The 20,310-nt window shown below is 39.1% G+C and overlaps 1 protein-coding gene across 2 annotated transcripts in view; it reads right to left on the reverse strand.

The window, feature by feature from the left end:
- LOC136880296 (zinc finger protein OZF) overlaps positions 1–19,995 on the reverse strand; it is a 130,482-nt gene extending 110,487 nt beyond the window's left edge. Inside the window, exons 1-2 of one of the 2 annotated variants that reach the window (XM_067153291.2) lie at positions 19,733–19,851; positions 3,152–3,389 (exon numbers count right to left, since the gene is read on the reverse strand). The gene's annotated coding sequence lies outside the window, so the exon portion shown is untranslated. Of the gene's footprint in view, positions 1–3,151; positions 3,390–19,732; positions 19,852–19,889 lie in introns of those variants that run through there. The other variant, XM_068229139.1, reaches the window with a different exon arrangement.
- Positions 19,996–20,310: the final 315 nt, after the last annotated feature.

Below are 20,310 nucleotides of genomic sequence, written 5' to 3' on the forward strand. Positions count from 1 at the left end.
ACCAGCTTCAGTGGTGGGGTCATGTGAGACAAATGGAGGAGGATAGGTTACCTAGGAGAATAATGAACTCTGTTATGGAGGATAAGAGGAGTAGAGGGAGACCAAGATGACGATGGTTAGAGTCAGATAAGAGGTATAGAACTAAATGAGACCACAGCACTAGTTGCAAATGGAGGACTGTGGCGACGTTAAGTAAATTCACAGTGGCTTGCAGACTGAATGCTGAAAGGCATAATGGGCTGTAATGATAATGTATGTATGTATGTATGTATGCATAAACATAATAATTTTCCAGCTCCAGTTTCCGAGGTGTGGTGTACAGCACTCGCCACTTCTTCCTGTCAAAGTATAGTTTCTGCTGATTTTACTGTGTTTATCCATCAATTCCTTGGCCTCCCCACTGCTCCTCCCCTTTCACTTCTCTGTCAAAGTAATTTTTTCCTGTTTTTGTTCTGTCCATCCTCAAAACGTGTCCAAGCCATAGTAGCCTGTGTCTTCCTAAAAGCTTGGCAACAGGTGTTTTGATGCCAGCCTTCTTCCTTCATTTCTAATTTTGTCTTTCCTGGTCTTTTGGTTCATTGTTCTGATAAATTTCATTTCTGTTGACTGGATTTTATAATTAGCACTGTTATATAGGGTATGTGTTTCAAGGCCATAGGTGAAAACTGGAATGGTCAATTTTCCTTTCTGGGGTGTTCTCCCATAGTAGATTTCTCACTTGAAAATAAAATTGAGAAGCTATTGTGTAAATTATAATTCCATTTGAAGTATTTGAAGTTAGAAATAGATTGAAACAGATTTTCCTCCAGAAAAATGTTTGAACCTGTGCCTTTCTTGTTGATATTCATTTCAATAGTTTTTGTTTTACTGATGTTTAGTCCACATTCTTTAAAAAGATTTAGTTTCTCCTGTACTTCTGCTTCATTTTCTACTAAGATCGGAACATCATCTGCATATATTAGAGTGTTAGGTTCTTGCAATGTTCTTTGATGGATTTTATAATCCGATTTATGATGATGATGAACAGGAGTGGTGGCAAGACACTTCCCTGCTGGACCCCTCTGATCTTCCATCCCCTACTTGACCACAACTAAAGCTTTATTTTTTGATAGAGCATCTTTACTTTATCAATCAGGAAGTTTGGCACACCTATACCTTCTAGGCATTGCCAGATTATATCCCTAGGCATAATGTCGTAGGCCTTCTCAATGTCCATAAAAACCATCGCTAAGTTCTTTCCATATTCCCAGTGCTTCTCTGTTAGCATTCTGACAGCAAATGCGAGGTCTGGATTGCTTCGGCTCTCCCTGAAGCCATGCTGCTCCACATTCAATAATGGTTCAACTACTCGTATATTCCTGATTCTTCTTTGAATTATCTTCTCCAGAAGTTTTTTTATTTTTGCAAGTTGCTTTACGTCGCACTGACACAGATAGATCTCAGGGCGATGATGAGATAGGATAGGGCTGGGAGTGGGAAGGAAGCAGCCATGGCCTTAAGTAAGTTACAGCTCCAGCCAGCATTTGCCTGGTATGAAAATGGAAACCACGGAAAACCATCTTCAGGGCTGCCAACAGTGCGGTTTGAACCCACTATCTCCCAAATGCAAGCTCATTCCTGCACTCCCCTAACTGTATGAACAACTGGCTTGGTCCAAACATTTAAGTGGCACGCAAATTACCCACTCCCGGCACGGGGAGGTAGTGACGAAAAATAACGATACGGGACTCATCCGAGGCCCCGTAATCGGAATGAGTACACTTTAAATCCTTTAACGAGTATCCATTGGAGGGCAAGTCTGGTGCCAGCAGCCGCGGTAATTCCAGCTCCAATAGCGTATATTAAAGTTGTTGCGGTTAAAAAGCTCGTAGTTGGATTTGTGTCCCACGCTGTCGGTTCATCGCTCGTCGGTGTCTAACTGGCATGGTTCGTGGGACGTCCTGTCGGTGGTGTGAGTGAGAAAGTAGTGATGCTCCTATACTTTCCATATTTCTTCCCGTTTCCCTTTTTATACAGGGGCATAATGATACCTTTCATCCAGTCCTCTGGAATTCTGTTCTAATTCCAGATGACAGAGGGTACTCTATACAACCATCATATGCCTTGTACTCCAGCTGCCTTTATCATGTCAGCAGTGAGGACATCAAGAAGAAGATACAATTTGCTTTACGTTGCACTGACACAGATAGACCTTATGGGGACAATGGGATAGGAAAGGCCTAGGAGTGGGAAGGAAGCAGCTGTGGCCTTAATGAAGGAAGAGCCCCAGCAATTTTTCTGGTGTGAAAATGGGAAACCACAGAAAACCATATTCAGGGTTGCCGACAGTGGGGTTCGAACCCATTATCTTCCGGATGCAAGCTCACAGCTGAGGTCATCAAACCCTGTGACTTGCCATTTCTTATGTTCTTCAGCTCAGGGTCCACTTCAATCAATGTTAACTGGTGTTGTGGTCACTTAAACTGCAATCTTCAGTGATGATATTTCCCAAACTTACCTCCATTTAATAAAGCATTGAAGTAGTTCTTCATCTCTTCTCTGATGCCTTGATCTGTCTTCACCAGGTTCTCATCACCTGTTTCTAGTTCTACATATGCACAACCATGCCATTTTAACACAAATATGTTCAGAATTCATCTATTTGCAGTGCATAATTCATGAACTTCATATTTGTCTGGATATGCTTGTTGAAACAAACCTATATGGCTACAGAGCTCTTTCATTGGAATCTATAATTATTATAATATCATTATTATATATCTATAATAATAAAGAGAAGTGCCTGTCTGTGCGTGATGCCCAGACAAATCTACGGCATGCAGAGATCTGAAATTTTTACCATAGGCGTATTGTTAAATGAATCTTTATCTTTTCATTAATAATTTATATTACTTTTATTTGTTTTAGTAATTTACTTATTTGTCTGTTTACTTATTTCTTTTTTACCTTAGTTTTGATCAATTTATTAATTTATTTACTTATTCCTTATTTACCGGATATTCATTTCATTCACTAAAAATGTTAGGAAATACGAGGATTTCATTATACAGTGATAAAACATGAACCATATTTTCATTTCAACTAACTCGATCTTATATTTTATTTACAGGTAACACATAATACATAGAGAGATAAACAAGGAATAGCGAACCGATCAAGTTGGTCGTGCGTCTAGGGGCACACAGTTGTGAGGTTGCATTCAGGAGATAGTGTGTTCGAACACCACTGTTGGCAGTCCTGAAGGTGGTTTTCTGTGGCTTCCCATTTTCACACCAGGCAAATGCTGGGGCTGTACTTCTATTAAGGCCACAGCCGCTTCCTTCCTACTCCAGCTCTTTGCTATCATTATCACCGTAAGACCTATTGGTTTCGGTGCGACGTAATCCCAACTGTAAAAAAGTAATAGTAATACATATATCAGTCAAGGTACCATTTTAAGTCCATGGCATAGGAAGCCATTTACATTCAGTCCAGGATATCCGGAACTGTCTGTTTGTATGTACTGTGATGCCCAGCCTAATGTACGGCAGGCAAGATCTGAATTTTTTTAACACATGTGGGTACAGCATTTCACTGATCATGCATGGCTGTGTAAAAGTGCAATTCTTGCTCCAAGAAATGAAGCTGTCAATGTCATCAACAAACAACTTTCACAAGAAGTACCTCGTGTTCTAAAAATGTACAAGTCTATCAACACAACATGTAATACAGATGAGGCTGTCAACTACTCTCCAGTCACCTGGAGTACCCTCGAACATCTCTGAGCGGACGATTGTGGCACCGATTATCCTTCTCAGGTATATGAATCCTCCTTCCCTCCACAATGGAATATGGCTCTCAGTCAAAAAACTGATGCTAAATATTGCTGACTGGACATCCTGTGGGCGAAGTAATATTCATTCCTTGGTTTCAAATCATATCTTCAGATATACAGTTTCAATTTATTCGTTTGCAGTTCCCCACTAGTTTGAGTTTTGCTATGTGCATCTTTTACTTTTGAATAGATGATTTAGAAACATCTAACACAGTTGAATTAACAAACGTGGGCAAAGCCGTGGGCACATGCTAGTAAACTAATAAAGAGCAAGATTTATTGAAGAGATTTGAAGAAACATCAGCTCCTGATGATTTCAATCAATCAATCAATCAATCAATCAATCAATCAATCAATCAATCAATCAATCAATCAATCAATCAATCAATCAATCAATCAATCAATCATCACCGATCTGCATTTAGGGCAGTCGCCCAGGTGGCGGATTCCATACTTGTTTACCTAGTCTTTTCATAAATAATTTCAAAGAATTTGGAGATTTATTGAATGCTTCCCTTGGTAAATTACGGTATTCCAATCACTAACTCCCCTTCCTATAAACAAATATTTGCCCCAGTTTGTCTTCTTGAATTCGAAATTCATCTTCATACTCTATACAGTATAACATCATCTGCAAAAAGCACTTACTGAGGAAGCTTAGGATATTTTCCTTCACGAATAATATGTTGCAACTCGCTTACAACTGTATGAACCTGGAAATTGAAAGAGTGAGAGGGAATTATAGTACGGAGAGGAATGCGAACTTGACCAACATACATGAAATAAGAGCCGTCATAGGATTACTTTACCTTGCTGGTGTACTGGAGTCATCTCAAAATCAAAATCTCTTTATTTGCAAATGAGGTGTTTACCTCGGTGGCAAACGGTACACTAAAATACATTATTGTCAAGCACTAAATATTAAATTAACAAGAGAAGAAAATTTTCCTATAATACAATATTATATAATTTATGCTAACAATTTTTTCTATTAAACACACAGCTCATCCTTAATAAATTTACATTGTTTACAAAATTCTACTTATATCTCCTGTACTACTTACAAATATAGTCATCTGATATACAGTATGTGGAATTACTTCAAATGATACTGTACAACTGGTATAAGATTAAAATTTACATTGCATTTATTTACTTTTTCTTTTCTTTACCCATTCTGGAACCTAAGTAGCATAACGACCTGCTGCGTCTTAACCAGAGCCCCTTTTACCACCACTTTTCAGAGTTCCTGAAGGGCCTTCACAGCTACCGTAGCGGTCCCAGGGCCCTCGAAGTCCCCACTGTACTTCACCCCTACAGGCAGTCCCCTACTTTGGCTGTCCAAACTCCTTAGACCAGGGGATGGAATTCATTTATTCACACACATTTTTTATTTACATTAACCTGCACTGGTCGAATGCCCTCTAACATTTCATTTATTTTCTCTGTTGCTGTTTATTCTCTTCTTGAATATCTGTACAGATTTTGGAAAAGGATGAAACACTACCCCTGGTAAACTGTTCCACTCCTTCACACCCTTCCCAATGAATGAAAATTTACCCCAATCGCTTCTGCTAAAATTCCTTCTAATTTTATATTTGTGGTCAGTCCTGCCGATATAATTATTTTCCAACTGAAGCCTCTCACGGATATCTCCCCATGCTGCTTCTCCTGTATAGGCTCTATATAAACCTGTAAGTCTAGTTTTCTCCCTTCTCTTACTTAAAGTTTCCCACCCTAGTTTCTTTAACATTTCTGACACACTACTCTTTCTCCTGAAATCCCCTGTTACAAAACTTGCTGCTTTCCTCTGCACACTATCTATTTCTTTTATTAGGTATTCTTGGTGAGGATCCCAAACACTGTTTGCATATTCCAATAATGGACGAACCATACTTAAGTAACTTTTCTCTTTTAATTCTTTGTTGCATCCTTTAAGCAGCCTAAGTATTTGCACTTGCCATCTTTTGGGATAACTACCCCATCCAAAGTATATTCAAATTCAGTTTTAAAACTCCTGTTTGTAAATGTTGTAACAGTTGATTTGCCTCCATTAACCTTCATATTATTCTCTTCAACCCATTGTTGGATACTCTCAAGGTCCCTTTGTAATTCTGAACAATCCTCAATGTTGTTTATTTCCCTATAAACAATTATGTCATCTGCATACAATCTTATTTTTGATGTTATATTGTTCCCTAAATCATTTACGTATATTAAGAAAAGTAACGGACCGATTATACTACCCTGTGCAATTCCCTTCCAAACTTTCTCTTCCTGTGATATATTATTTCCTACTTTGACTTTCTGAACCCTTGAATTTAGAAATGTTTTTACCCAACGTGTAACCCTTACGTCCAATCCTATTCCCTCCAATTTCTTTAATAATATTCCATGTTCCACTCTATCAAAGGCTTTGGAAAGATCTATGGCTATGCAATCTAACTGGCCTCCTGAATCTAACTGATCTGATATGTCCTGCTGAAATCCCACCAGTTGTGCCTCAAAAGAAAATTTCTTTCTAAATCCATACTGGCTCCTCATGAACCAATTTTTATCATCACATATTCCTCTGATGTACTTTGATATTGAACTCTCCAGTATTTTACAAACTATACTGGTCAGGCTGATTGGTCTGTAGTTCTCTGGTTTCCTTTTATCACCCTTTCCTTTATAAATTGGTATTATTATAGATTCCTTCCATTCCTTTGGTATTACACTATTATTTATGAGATAGTCAAAGAGAAATCTTAAATAAGGCACTATGTACCACCCCATTGTCTTTATCACCTCCCCAGTAATTTGATCACTTCCTGCTGCTTTTCCTTGCTGAAGCAGTTGGATTTCTCTGAAAATATCTTCATTTGTGAATGAGAAGCTTCTTGTTTCCCTCTGTGTCTGTCCCTCTGTAACTTCTGTTTCGGTTTCCAACTCCTGATAATCATCTACTGAATCTCTAAATTCCCTACTAAAGAGGTTTGCTTTCTCAGTATCTGTTAAATAGTGTTCACCCCCTTCTCCCACCATTGTAGGAATTTGGATTCCTTTTCCTTTTTGATTCCTGATATATGAATACAGCTTTTTCCATTTCCCTTTGTGGTCATTATGCTCTTGAAGAATGCCATTCATATAATTCTCTTTTGCTTCCTTTTTCACTCTATTCAGTTCCCTCATTAGCTGTTTTCTACTTTCTCTACTCTCCCTACCTTTTTTGATTTTCCTGTTTACTATTCTACATTTTCTTTTTAATTTTCTTATTTCCCTTGTATAATAAACAGGGTCTGAGGTCATTTTACCCTTCTTAACAGGTACAAATCTCTTCTCTCCTTCCCAAACGATTCCTTTGAATTTAGCCCAAAGTGTATCCACATTACTCCCTTCACTTATCCAACAACTGAATTGTGATTTAAGGTAAGTCCCAAATTCATCAACTTTAGTTTTTCTGTACAATTTCTTGCCTTGTGTGACCCTCTTATTAAGCCTTTTTGGTATCAGTCCTACATCCATTATTACAGCCTTATGGTCACCTATTCCTTCAATTACCTCAGTTTTATCAACAATTTCCCATGGTTTAACCAAGAATACATCTAGTAAGTTATTGAGACGAGTCGGTTCTTGCACTACTTGTGTAAATCCTCCCTCCCAAATTAACTTATTTGCCAGTTTCTGTTCATGGGCTTCACTTGCAGCTCCATTCCATTCCACCTCAGGCAAGTTTAGATCTCCCCCAATTATTACCACATCATTATTATTGTTTTTATGAGTATAATCTATTATTTTCTCAAATATTTCCATGTCTCTTTCCTCTCTTCCAGGCCTGTATGTTCCTATAATTCCCACCTCCTTCATATTATCACAAATTAATTTTATCCCTAATATTTCATCCCTTTCATCGGTAAACCATTCATGTGAACAATATGTTTCCTTCACCAGAATAAACACCCCCCCTCCCTTTTTATCTCCTCGGTCTCTACAATAGACTGTGTACCCTTCTGGAAATACTTCTCTATTAGCCACCCCTTCTCTCAACCATGATTCCACTCCTATCACCACATCAGTCTCATAAGATTCCATCAATGTACTAAATTTTAATTGTTTATTTACTACACTCTGACAGTTTACCAAGAGCAATCTCAGACCCCCTTCCTCCCTAGAAATTGACTGTTGCAATTGGGTAACTTGAAATTCCTTAATTTCCTGAGTTTCATTTTCTAGTTGGCTGAGCCAGCTTGAAGTACAGCTGGCTCTTTCTACTAGTTTTCCTGGTCAGTATTATAACTCAAGGGAGTTGCCTTTTTTACAGTACATATCTTATGATTAATAAAATCTAGAACAATATTTGCTATCTTTCGTTTACCTGAAATGTTTAGATGAAGGCCATGCTCTCTTGAAACTGCTGCTATCAATTACCTGTGTATTACGAAAATGTTTACAAATTTTAACCATATCTGTATTAACTTTGTCCACTTCATCTGAACACTGAAGATTTGTGGGCTAAAAGAAAGGAACAGGGGTTGAGATATATCAATGCATGATGGCTAAACAAAGGTTCAAGTTTCTTCTACAATATCTCCAGTTCGATGACAATACTAGAAAGGAGATGAAGAAAAGTGATTGCCTTGCTCCGATCCTAGAACTTTTCGAGAAGTTTGTGAACAATTGGAAAAATAATTACACTGTCAGCGAATACTGTATGACTGATTAAAGTCTGGTAGCCTTCTGAGGACGGGATCTCTTTCGACAATAATAACGCAATTAACCTGCAAAGTATGGGATTAAAGTATTTTGCCTAGTTGAGTCCCAAATGCACTGCACTTTGCATATGGAAATATATGCTGGTAAGCAGCCGCATAGTCCTTATCAAGTCAGCTATTCACCTTCATATGTTGTGGAGAGATTGATTGTACAAATCTTGAATGTATATTTGATAATTGGTATAGTAGTATACCTTTGGCAGAAGTTTGACGATGATGCTTGTTGTTTAAAGGGGCCTAACATCTAAGGTCATCGACCCCTGGCAGAAGTTTTGCAGGCAATTCAGAAAGGAAGGGACGCTTGTATCATAGATCACCAAGAATGGGAAGCTGGTTCTTGTGTTACCATCAATGCACTATGGCAATTTGATTCGTCGTGATTCTGGAGCTGCAGAAAAGACATACATGGTTACATTCTACAATGGCATAAAAGGTGGTGTAGACACAGGAGATGAGATGAAAGAATCTTACACCATGTTCAGAAAAAGTAACAAATGGCCACACACATTATTCTACTTCCTGCTAAACATCAGTGGAATTAATCCATAAATCACAGTACAGTTTAATACTGGATCTAGGCAGCCAAGGTGGCAATACTTGAGAAGCCTTTCTATGAGCCTTTTGCATGAACATGGGCAGCACAGAGCTTCAATAACTTCTTTATCAAAGACCCTGACTGCTAAAATCACATACTTCCTCAGCACTCCTGAGCTGGAACGGGAAATTTGCAAAGAGGAACCACAGCAAAAAAAAGAGGCAGAGGTGTGACATATGTCCCATAAACAGAGACAGAAAAATGAAGCTATCCTGTGCCAACTGCAAGAGACAAGGGTGCAAGGATCATAGTGCTATTGCATGCAACTGCTATTCAATGTGAAACGGAGACAAGTTATGCAAGATTGTTTATATCTTTTATATCAATAGTAATAGAACTTCCTTTGTGATTATAAGTATTACCACCAGGCGAGTTGGCCGTGCGCAGCTGTGAGCTCGCATCTGGGAGATAGTGGGTTCGAATCCCACTGTCGGCAGTCCTGAAGATGGTTTTCCGTGGTTTTCCATTTTCACACTAGGCAAATGCTCAGGCTGTACCTTATTTAAGGCCACGGTTGCTTCCTTCCCATTCCTAGGCCTTTCCTGTTCCATTGTTGCCATAAGACCTATCTGTGTCGGTGTGACCTAAAGCAGATAGCAAAAAAAACTGAACATTCATAAATTTCTATTGTGGTACGTGTGAGGGAACCTCTTAGTGGATTTATTGAAAGCCTTTTTTCCAAATTTTTAAATACTGGTTGTGTAAATAAAATCGGTCCAATACTCGGATCATTCATAATTCACCGTCGTCATCTGAAGTTTCACCATAGGAACTTTCGTTGCTGGCATCTTTCCACAAATAGTCGTCCTTATTACTGTCCACTGAATTTTAAATTCCACATTTCTTAAAGCTTTTGGACATTAGATCGTTGAGAATGCGCGCCTATGCAGTCTTGATCCAGCTGCATATTAGTCCCACTTCAGGCCTCTTCACTCGTCCAGTTTGTGTTAATGCGTGAACACCATTAGACATCCATTCTGTGTACAACTGTTCCAGTGCAGTTTTGAAAGGCCGGTTCACGCACATAGCCAACAGCGGTAGAATAGAAGTGAGTCCTCCGGGAATTATCGCAAGATTGGTTTTTCCTTTCCTCATCATACCTTTTATGGCGTCAGTTGTATGTCCTCGGTGACTGTCCAACGCAAGCATGTTTCATTTTTGTAACAAAGCTCCCGGGCGACGTTGACAAATGCACTTCACCCAGTCCTCAACTAACGCACTGTCCATCCAGTCGGACTCGTGTTCTAACAATAACACCGGACGGCAAGTTTCCTTTCGGAAGTGTTTTCCTTTACAGAACCACATATGGAGGGAGTTTGGTCCCGTCTGCTAATACGTACTATATTACCATGCATCATTGCTTTTCGTTACCACCTGTTCTGATGATTACACTTTTAGAACCCTTCGTATCCACTGTATTTTCCAACAGCATTTCAAAATAGACAGGTGGCTGGTCAGCATTCCCAATTTGCGACAGCAATTAAGAACTTTGCTTCCTCAAATGAATAATGTGACGCTGAAAGGCCGTTAATTTTTCTTCATACGCCCCAGGGAGACGTTGTGAAATAGACGTACATCTCCGAATGCACAATCCCTTTCTCTGATATAAGTTTTGTATCCATCCGTGGCTTGCAGTAAACCCTGTGTTTAGAGTTCTTTTGAGATCTCTAGTGCTTTCAATTGACACATTTCACTAGAAATACCATATCCTAACTCACGTTTTTCTATCGCAAATTTGTGGAGTCAATTTCCGGAAACACTGCACTCTGCCTGCGGAATGCCGTTACTTTTTGGAAGTTTTTCCTTCTTCTTCCCCCAATCATGAATACACGATTCATCAATATCGTACTTTCTGCCAACGGCACGATTTTCGTATATTTCAGCTTCGCTTACCACTTTAAGTTTCTCACGCACAGTAAATGACCGCAGACGCCGTTTTGAATCCATCGCTTGCTATTGAGACAGCACATTCACGGGACAGATACGGAACTTGAATGTGAGTGAGGTAGACTTCCGTAACCAACAGTCTCAACCCTCGCAAAATATGATATCCCGCGAGATCAACTATTCACGCACCCAGCATGCCAGCAACACCTGTGAAACAAATGACGATCGAGCATCCGCTTTCATATTTACCATGTTCTTTGATTTACTGTATTTCATTACCTTACATTTCGCTTTTACAAGCCACTGTAATTGTATTGAGAAAAATCGATCTTGTTTTCCAGAACACAACTAAAACACAATAAGACCTGAATGCCCATTTACATGTGGTATATTGAGTAAGGTAATCGTATTCAAATCTACTTCAATACTCCATGTAAACGTAGTAAATATTTACGAGAATGAATGGCTTGAATACGACCCGCACTCAAGATTTAGAACCAATATTTTGGGGAAAAAAGTGCGGGTGGTAATCAGGATTATACGGTACATATATTGTTTGGTAACCTGTGCTAAGTGTGGTAACTGTAGATCTGTGTGCTGGTCTGTTATTAGACTTGCAAACAAATTACTTATCACGATACAGATTGTCATGAAGAGGATAATTATTTCCAGTAGCATCATTTTTTTTGGAAGGAACCCCACATGCCCACCCAGAGATATACTGCAGGAATAGCATTACGTAGTTAGCTGATTCTACGCCTGTCAGTTGAATTCAGTAAGGTAAGGTGTTCAATTAAGATTACTCCTATGCATGACAAGCATTTAGTTTTAAAACACTGATATGCAGTGAAGCTAATAAGTACTGGATATACACATTTATTTTTTATATATCATTCAACTAAGTTAATAAACCTAATACATTAATATATGATATGTAAAACTTTTGTTATTAGAGCAAGTTCAATCATAGAGGTCAAAAAGTTCCCTACGCCACCTCTCACGTTGCATCAACGAGCACAACCTTTCCAGGGTTAAAGATACAAACCTGTTTTCACATTCCTCAGCAACTGCTTTAAACTCATCCCAAAGACTGTTTACATAGTCATTTACCATTTTCCACTAATTATAATTACTTTTCAAAAACACTCTCATGCCACTCTTATCAACCATATGGTACTGCCTAATAGTCCTACTTTTAAAACCTTCCTTTCTACAGCATTTATTTTTAACTGCAAAAAGAACAGCTTTGTGAGCAATTAAACCATCCATTACTTCAGTTTCTTTATAGAGCTCATCTGATTTTACCAGCACCACATTCGAAATATTCTTCCCTCTAGTTGGTTTCATCACTTTCTGATTTGGCTATATTTCCCAGATTAACTTATCTGCCATTCCTGTCGTTTGCATTACCCCTTTTTATTTTTTTAAATTTATTTTTTTCATTTCAATATAGGCTCACAGGCCAAGGTGGTTCTTGGTGCAATACATTGTAATTACAATGATGGCAATGTTTCACAATGTTATTACAAAATAAAGTAAATATATAACGTGATACGAAGATAAAGTTGGAATTCAAGAGGACAAATTGAGTCAAATATTCATTCAGAGGAGTAAGGAAATGGAATACATTATCAAGGGAAATGTTCAAGTTGTTCTGAATTTTTGCCATAGAAGGTTTGACATCACTGGGAATTTTTAGAGAAGGGAGGACCGTTGTTACAAAATTCTTATATATTCAGGAAGTAAATAATGAATTTTTTATGGAATAAAGATAAAGAAGATTAATATAGAATGAAGTAAGCTAATGTTTGGCATTACCCAAGTATAAGAACTGTGAGCATGACCAGGCATTAAAGAGTATGAGAGAGGAGTTGGAAAGTGTGAGGGAGATAATTAGGATTCTCTCAGAGGGCAGGAATGAAAGTAGGTCTCTCTAAAACAATGTCCAAGATACAGTAGGTGTAAAAGAAGGGTGGGAAGGAAAGGATTAAGTTGTAGAAGACAGGTGAGCTAATGTTTTAAGGGGAAGGTGAGAAATCAGTATAAGTCACTGCAGGTAGATCAGCAGAGCGAAGGTGAGGAACAGGGAACTGTTACAAGGGAGAGGGAGAAGTAGGAGGTAAGAAAAAGGCAGAAATGGGAAATGTAGAGTAGAGGATAGGAAAAGGAAGGAGGGAGTAGCTTTTGCAGCTGTCAGGAAAGATAGAGCAGACCAGGAGGGGAGAGGATCGAATGAGGTGGGTAGGGTTGAGGTTCTGGTCATGGGGGATTCCATTGTTAGACATGTGGAGGAAAGTGAACCAGGGTAGAGTGTTATCCAGGAATTAGGTTAAGGCAGATGTTGAGGAAAGTAGAAGAGGAGGAGGGCCAGGACAAGCTTTTAGTTTTTCATATTGGTACCAACAACATAAGACAAGGAGGTTATAACAAATACTGTAGAGACATTACACGACACTTCCAGATTTAGCCTTGTTAAATTGGGAGACCAGTCGCAAGTGGCGCTCCTAGTGGCTTGACCTGAAAATTCGTGCTAAATTCAAATATCAATGGAAATGGATAAATAAATTACGTATAGAAAGAAAGTGTTACTAAGATATTGACTTCAAAGTTGCTAAAGCAATTCTGGATAAATGAAAGAAGAATTATTTAACAGGTTATTATTTAAAGACTGAAATTAGACATATGATGATGATGCTTGTTGTTTAAAGGGGCCTAACAGCGAAGGTCATCGGCCCAATTAGACATATAATCAAGATGTGAAATGGACTGCTGTGATAGGGCTTGATCTTTCATTTATGCGTTATATTCCTGCCTGAACTTTCTTTTTTTTGCTATTTGCTTTACATCGCACCGACACTGATAGGTCTTATGGCGATGATGGGATGGGAAATGCCTAGGAAGTGGAAGGATGCGGCCGTGGCCTTAATTAAGGTACAGCCCCGGCATTTGCCTGGTGTGAAAATGGGAAACCACGGAAAACCATCTTCAGGCCTGAACTTTCAAGGCTAGATTTTTCTTTCTTCTCGTTTAAAAGCAATGTATCATCATATTAAAACACTTGTCAACAAAAATATCCGCACATTCCTTACACACGATTCAATGAATTTACATTTAAGAGCTGGACAATTTTCCTTTTAACTTGAAGAATCTATAAATTTAGCCTTAAAAACATTCAAACTTTCCCTATAAGCAATACTTGCCATAGTGCCATTACATTAGGGTAAAACAAATTTGCATCATCATATTGTTTCAACAAAATATGTACATTTCTTAAATCACTCATATTTTCTTCCGTGCTTGACAACGTATTACGGTATTCCAAACGGGGTAACTTGGAACACAACCAGCCACACTCATATGCATATGTATTTTCCTGAATTAAATCAAACCCACGGATCACACCTACAACAACACATCGGTATTGAAGGTTAACTGCTGTACTATACAATAAAATATGCGTATTATATTTTAAGCCAGTTCAAATATGTGTCGAGCAGGTCAGAAGATTAAGAAGTACTAAAAAAATCTCTTTGTCACTGGACGAATATATATGCAAACACAATATTACTTACATTTTCTTGCCACGAGGGAAACGAAAGAAAGACCGTGCATTCTTCTCTATTTCATAGTTACTGCAGCCAAACACAGCACATACCTTTCCCCTCATGTTGACAGGAAATAACAAGGAATGACACACACTACTATTTAATTATGTTAACTCACTGAAAACGCATAAATAACACCAAAAACTTCACACACAAATACACATGATCTTATGACAGAATCAGTAGTTCTCAGGTCAATCCGCTAGAGAGAGCTCTAATAGCTGTCCCTCGATATCTCGCTGAGTGTTGCATATTGTCTCTACTGTATTTGGTTATAAGTACCAATATAATCTGGGATGTGTGGGATCTGGTCAATGTAACAGGGTTGAAGTTTAAGGAAGCAGAGATTGTTAACAGTGGAATACTGTGTAGGAGGGATGCTGACTGGAAGGTGATAGGGGATTTAAATGAGACTATGGAGTGGGTAGGCTCTATGGGGAAACTGGGAATGAGATTTGTAGATCCTGATGGATGGGTAGGAAATAGGGATCTGCGCTCACGTTACCTTTACTTGAAACGCAGTGGTACATTATAAGTTAGGAGGTTTGTTTAGAACAGTTATATGGAGGTACATTCATGGAAACAGAGTGGACCCTGGAGCAGTGAATATGGGGATTTGGGAGTCAAGTAAGGATGACATAAAAATGTTAATATTGAACTGGAGAAATAATGTAAGGAAAGAAATAGAATTAAGTACAGTAATTTAATAGATATATATTTACTAGATGTATATGTATGTTCAGTCCTCAGCCTGAAGGCTGGTTGGATCCTCAACAGCTCTGCCATCAGCTATCATAGATGGCCTAGGCATCACTGAAGAGGCGTACTAGGGAAATGTAGAGTGAGGTAGTTTACCGGTGCTTTCCTCACCGAACCAGATAGGCTACTGTAATAGGAGTTGAATCATGCGTGAGAAGGGATATTTTGGATGCGGAAATTTTCTCACGGAACTCGAGTGTTTATCACAGAGACTGGATAGGAATGGTAGGAGGGGGAGTATTTATTCTGGTGAAAGAAGAGTTTGTAACCTACAAAAAAGTTAAGGATGAGAAACATGAATATCTAGGTGTAAGGCTCATCTCTAAATGGGCAACTTGATGTTTTTGGAGTGTACAGACCTAGAAAGGGTTGCACTGACACGGATGCAGAATTAATCATCTGTGTGGGAAGAAAAATTGCAAGGAACGTGATTGCAGCAGGTGATCTCAATTCACCAAATGTCAATTGGGAAGGTACTGTAATATGGCAATTATGCTCATGAAGCTTTGTCCTATCTTATCTATTAATCAATCAGTCAATCAATCAGCAATGATCTGCATTTACTGCTGTCGCCCAGCTGGCAGATTCCCTATAAATTGTTTTTCTAGCTTTTTCTGAAACATTTTCAAAGAACTTGGAAATTCATTGAACATACATACATACATAATCATTATAGACTGTTATGCCTTTCAGCGTTCAGTCTGCAAGCCTCTGAGAATTTACTAAACGTCGCCACAATCCTCGATTTGCAACTAGTGTTGTGGCCCCGTTTAGTTCTATACCTCCTATCTTTAAATCGTTAGAAACAGAGTCTAACCATCGTCATCTTGGTCTCCCTCTACTTCTCTTACCCTCCATAGCAGAGTCCATTATTCTCCTAGGTAACCTATCCTCCTCCATTCGCCTCACATTACCCCACCACCGAAGCCGGTTTATGCGTACAGCTTCATCCATCGAGTTCATTCATAAATTAGCCTTTATCTCCTCATTCCGAGTACCCTCCTGAAATTGTGCCCACCTGTTTGTACCAGCAATCATTCTTGCTACCTTCATGTCTTACTTCTAACTTATGAATAAGATATCCTGAGTCCACCCAGCTTTCGCTCCCGTAAAGCAAAGTTGGTCTGAAAACAGACCGATGTAAAGATAGTTTCGTCTGGGAGCTGACTTCCTTCTTACAGAATACTGTTGATCGCAACTGCGAGCTCACTGCATTAGCCTTACTACACCTTGATTTAATCTCACTTACTATATTACCATCCTGGGAAAACACACAACCTAAATACTTGAAATTATCGACCTGTTCTAGCTTTGTATCACCAATCTGACATTCAATTCTGTTGAATTTCTTACCTACTGACATCAATTTAGTCTTCGAGAGGGTAATTTTCATACCATACTCATTGCACCTATTTTCAAGTTCAACGATATTAGACTGCAGGCTTTCGGCACAGTCTGCCATTAAGACCAAGTCGTCAGCATAGGCCAAACTGCTTACTACATTTACACCTAACTGAATCCCTCCCTGCCATTTTATACCTTTCAGCAGATGATCCATGTAAACTACGAACAGCAAAGGTGAAAGATTACGGCCTTGTCTAACCCCTGTAATTATACTGAACCAAGAACTCATTCTACCATCAATTCTCACTGCAGCCCAATTCTCAACATAAATGTCTTTCATTGATTTTAATAATCTACCCTTAATTCCACAGTCCCCCACTATAGCAAAGATTTTTTCCCTCAGTACCCTGTCATATGCTTTTTCTAGATCTACGAAACAAACAAAACTGCCTATTCCTCTTGTAGCATTTTTCAATTACCCGGCGCATACTGAAAATCTGATCCTGACAGCCTCTCTGTGGTCTGAAACCACACTGGTTTTCATCCAACTTCCTCTCAACGACTGATCGCACTCTTCTTTCCAAGATGCCAGTGAATACTCTGCCTGGTATACTAACCAATGAGATACCTCGATAGTTGTTGCAATCCTTCCTGTTCCCTTGCTTGTAGATAGGTGCAATTACCACTTTTGTCCAATCTAAAGGTACCTTACCAACACTCCATGCTAATCTTATTATTCTATGAAGCCATTTCATCCCTGCCTTCCCACTGTACTTCACCATTTCAGATCTAATTTCATCTATTCCTGCTGCCTTATGACAATGGAGTTTATTTACCATTCTTTCCACTTCCTCAAACGTAATTTCACCAACATCATTTTCCTCCTCCCCATGAGCTTGGCTGTTCGCAACACCACCAGGAAGATTTCCTTTCACGTTGAGGAAATGTTCAAAATATTCCCTCTACTTCTCCAGTGACTCCCTGGGATCTACTATGAGTTCACCTGAATTACTCAAAACACTGTTCATTTCCTTTTTCCGTCCTTTCCTAAAATTCTTTATTACTGTCCAGAAAGGTTTCCCTGCTGCTTGACCTAGCCTTTCCAGGTTATTACCAAAATCTTCCCAAGACTACTTTTTGGATTCAACAACTATTTGTTTCGCTCTGTTTCTTTCACCTATGTACAATTCCCTGTCTGCCTCGGCTCTTGTTTGGAGCCATTTCTGGTAAGCCTTATTTTTACGTTTACAAGCTGCTCTCACTTCATCATTCCACCAAGATGTTCGCCTTTTCCCATCTTTACATACAGTTGTTCCTAGGCATTCCCTTGCTGTTTCTATTACAGCATCCCTGTAGGCCTAAGCCATCCATTCTCTTTCTATATCTTGAACCTGCTTACTGTCTACTGTTCAAAACTTCTCACTAATCATATACATATATTTCTGTCTAATTTCCTCGTCCTGGAGATTTTCTACCCTTATCCGTTTGCAGACAGATTTCACTTTCTCTATCCTAGGCCTAGAGATACTTAGTTCACTACAGATCAGACACTGGTCTGTTTCATAAAAAAATCTCCAGAAAACTCGTACATTCCTAACAGATTTCCTGAATTCTAAGTCGGTTAAGATATAGTCTATTATGGATCTGGTACCCCATGTGTAGCGGTGAATAGCTTTATGCTTGACGAATGTGTTCGTAACTGCCAAACCTCCCTTTTCTGAGTTATGTACAAGAAACACAGTGCTCTGAACAAACAAATAAGTGAGCAGGCAGCGAAGGGAAGGAGAAAGAAATGCAGGAATGTGGCAATACCATGCAATGTTCCTCCTTCCAGCCCCAACAGTCAAAATGCTTCTTTTAATATTACAGGTATAGAACGGTGAATTGTAGCTGTGTTTATCATAACGTTGACATAGGGATGTCTAGTCTTCAGCTTAAATATAAGCTGTCACAGATAACCTAGATCAGGGCACCTCAGGGTGCATTGCGCTGTGCACGGTGCAAAAGACGACTTCGCTTGGTTGACCAGAGTGGAGACCCCCACTCCGCGATTTGGAGCAATAGCGCTGTGTCTCTCTTTCCCACGCCTGTCTCCCTCACTTGCTCCGTAGCGCTCCAAATCCGAGCCGAGTTGAGCTGAGCTTAGCCAAGTAGCCCACGGACGAAGCGTTGGTCCGAGCCGAGTGGGACCAATGCACTGTGCACAGGAACTCTGCGCCTCAGTTTGCATGCATGAGATTTTGGTCGTTTGAGATGCCCTGACCTGGAGGGTCTTTTCAGAGGCGAATTAGGCAAATTAAGTAGTTTCCTGTACCTTTCATTGCTGAACCAGAAGGTGGTATCAGTATCACAAGGCTTATCAGTCTACCAAGCCTACAGACAGGAACACACCAATCGACCCTCTGAGAGACACCTTCACATGATTCACAGTAGGGACCGATGGTAGGCCTATTATTAACACTGCTCACACCTCAATCAATGTCACATTCTCAAAACCAAGGATGAGAAAGGTCTGTGAAAGAAACAATCTAGCCCATACCAGAAAACACAGTGCACTATAAACACTATATCTAACCAGAAACTAAACAGGGGCCTGACATAGAAAAAGTCCACATAAATAGAGCAACCCATACTGGGCTACTGTTCCACCATTGGGAAACTGGGAGGGAATCTATGAAAGGAACAGGCCTTTCTAACGTCTCACCAAATAACATTCAGTATAGGTCTACCCATCTACCAGCAGAAAACCACAGAATTCACCTATATAATGGGTTATTTTGTTTCTTACATTGCAAAACAATGGGATTAGCCTATAAGCCCATTAACCTACAAACCTGGTTACATCTGTCATGCATTAGAAGAGTGCATGGGTTGTATCGTAGTGATCATCACACCAGGCTGTTAACAGATTCTAGCAGACATCGAATATACTTTGCTTTAGTAATAACAAACTGTCGCCAGTGGACCAACTAACCTATAAAATACTTTTGTAAAATACAGAATTCGGCCAAAGAAACAAACGCCATAAATTGTAGGAACTTGCAATAGAAAAGGGGAAGAAGTACTTTGTTCTAAACATAATATTTAACAGTGCACAAATGATCAAACTACTAAAATAAATATTTACTTACTACAATATAACCGTAGGCACTGCCCAACAGAACATTATTGCTAGTTCGTTACTCATTTAGTTACTATGTACATTAGATACCTTGTATTAACTCTATTCAATCCACCATTTTTAGTCGAAATCAACATTCCGCAGGTGAGATCTTTCACAAATTGGGAAAATTGCGAGGAATAGCGAGGTGTTGTGTAATACCATTACAGGCGGGAACATATTTTAAGGAAGTCTTACAATGGGTCTTCACTGAATTTAATGTTAAAACACTTCTTTATATAGCTTACATCACATTATACTTTACAAAACATAGCGGCGATTACTACCAAAGAGAATTGAATAAGACAGATGATGAATATTTCGGTACCAAGCCACTATTAGTTTTAATCCGCGATCAGAGATAGCGCCACAGGCTGCATTGTGCCGTTGCC

Source organism: Anabrus simplex, chromosome 1, assembly GCF_040414725.1.
Source record: "Anabrus simplex isolate iqAnaSimp1 chromosome 1, ASM4041472v1, whole genome shotgun sequence".
Classification (NCBI taxonomy): domain Eukaryota; kingdom Metazoa; phylum Arthropoda; class Insecta; order Orthoptera; family Tettigoniidae; genus Anabrus; species Anabrus simplex.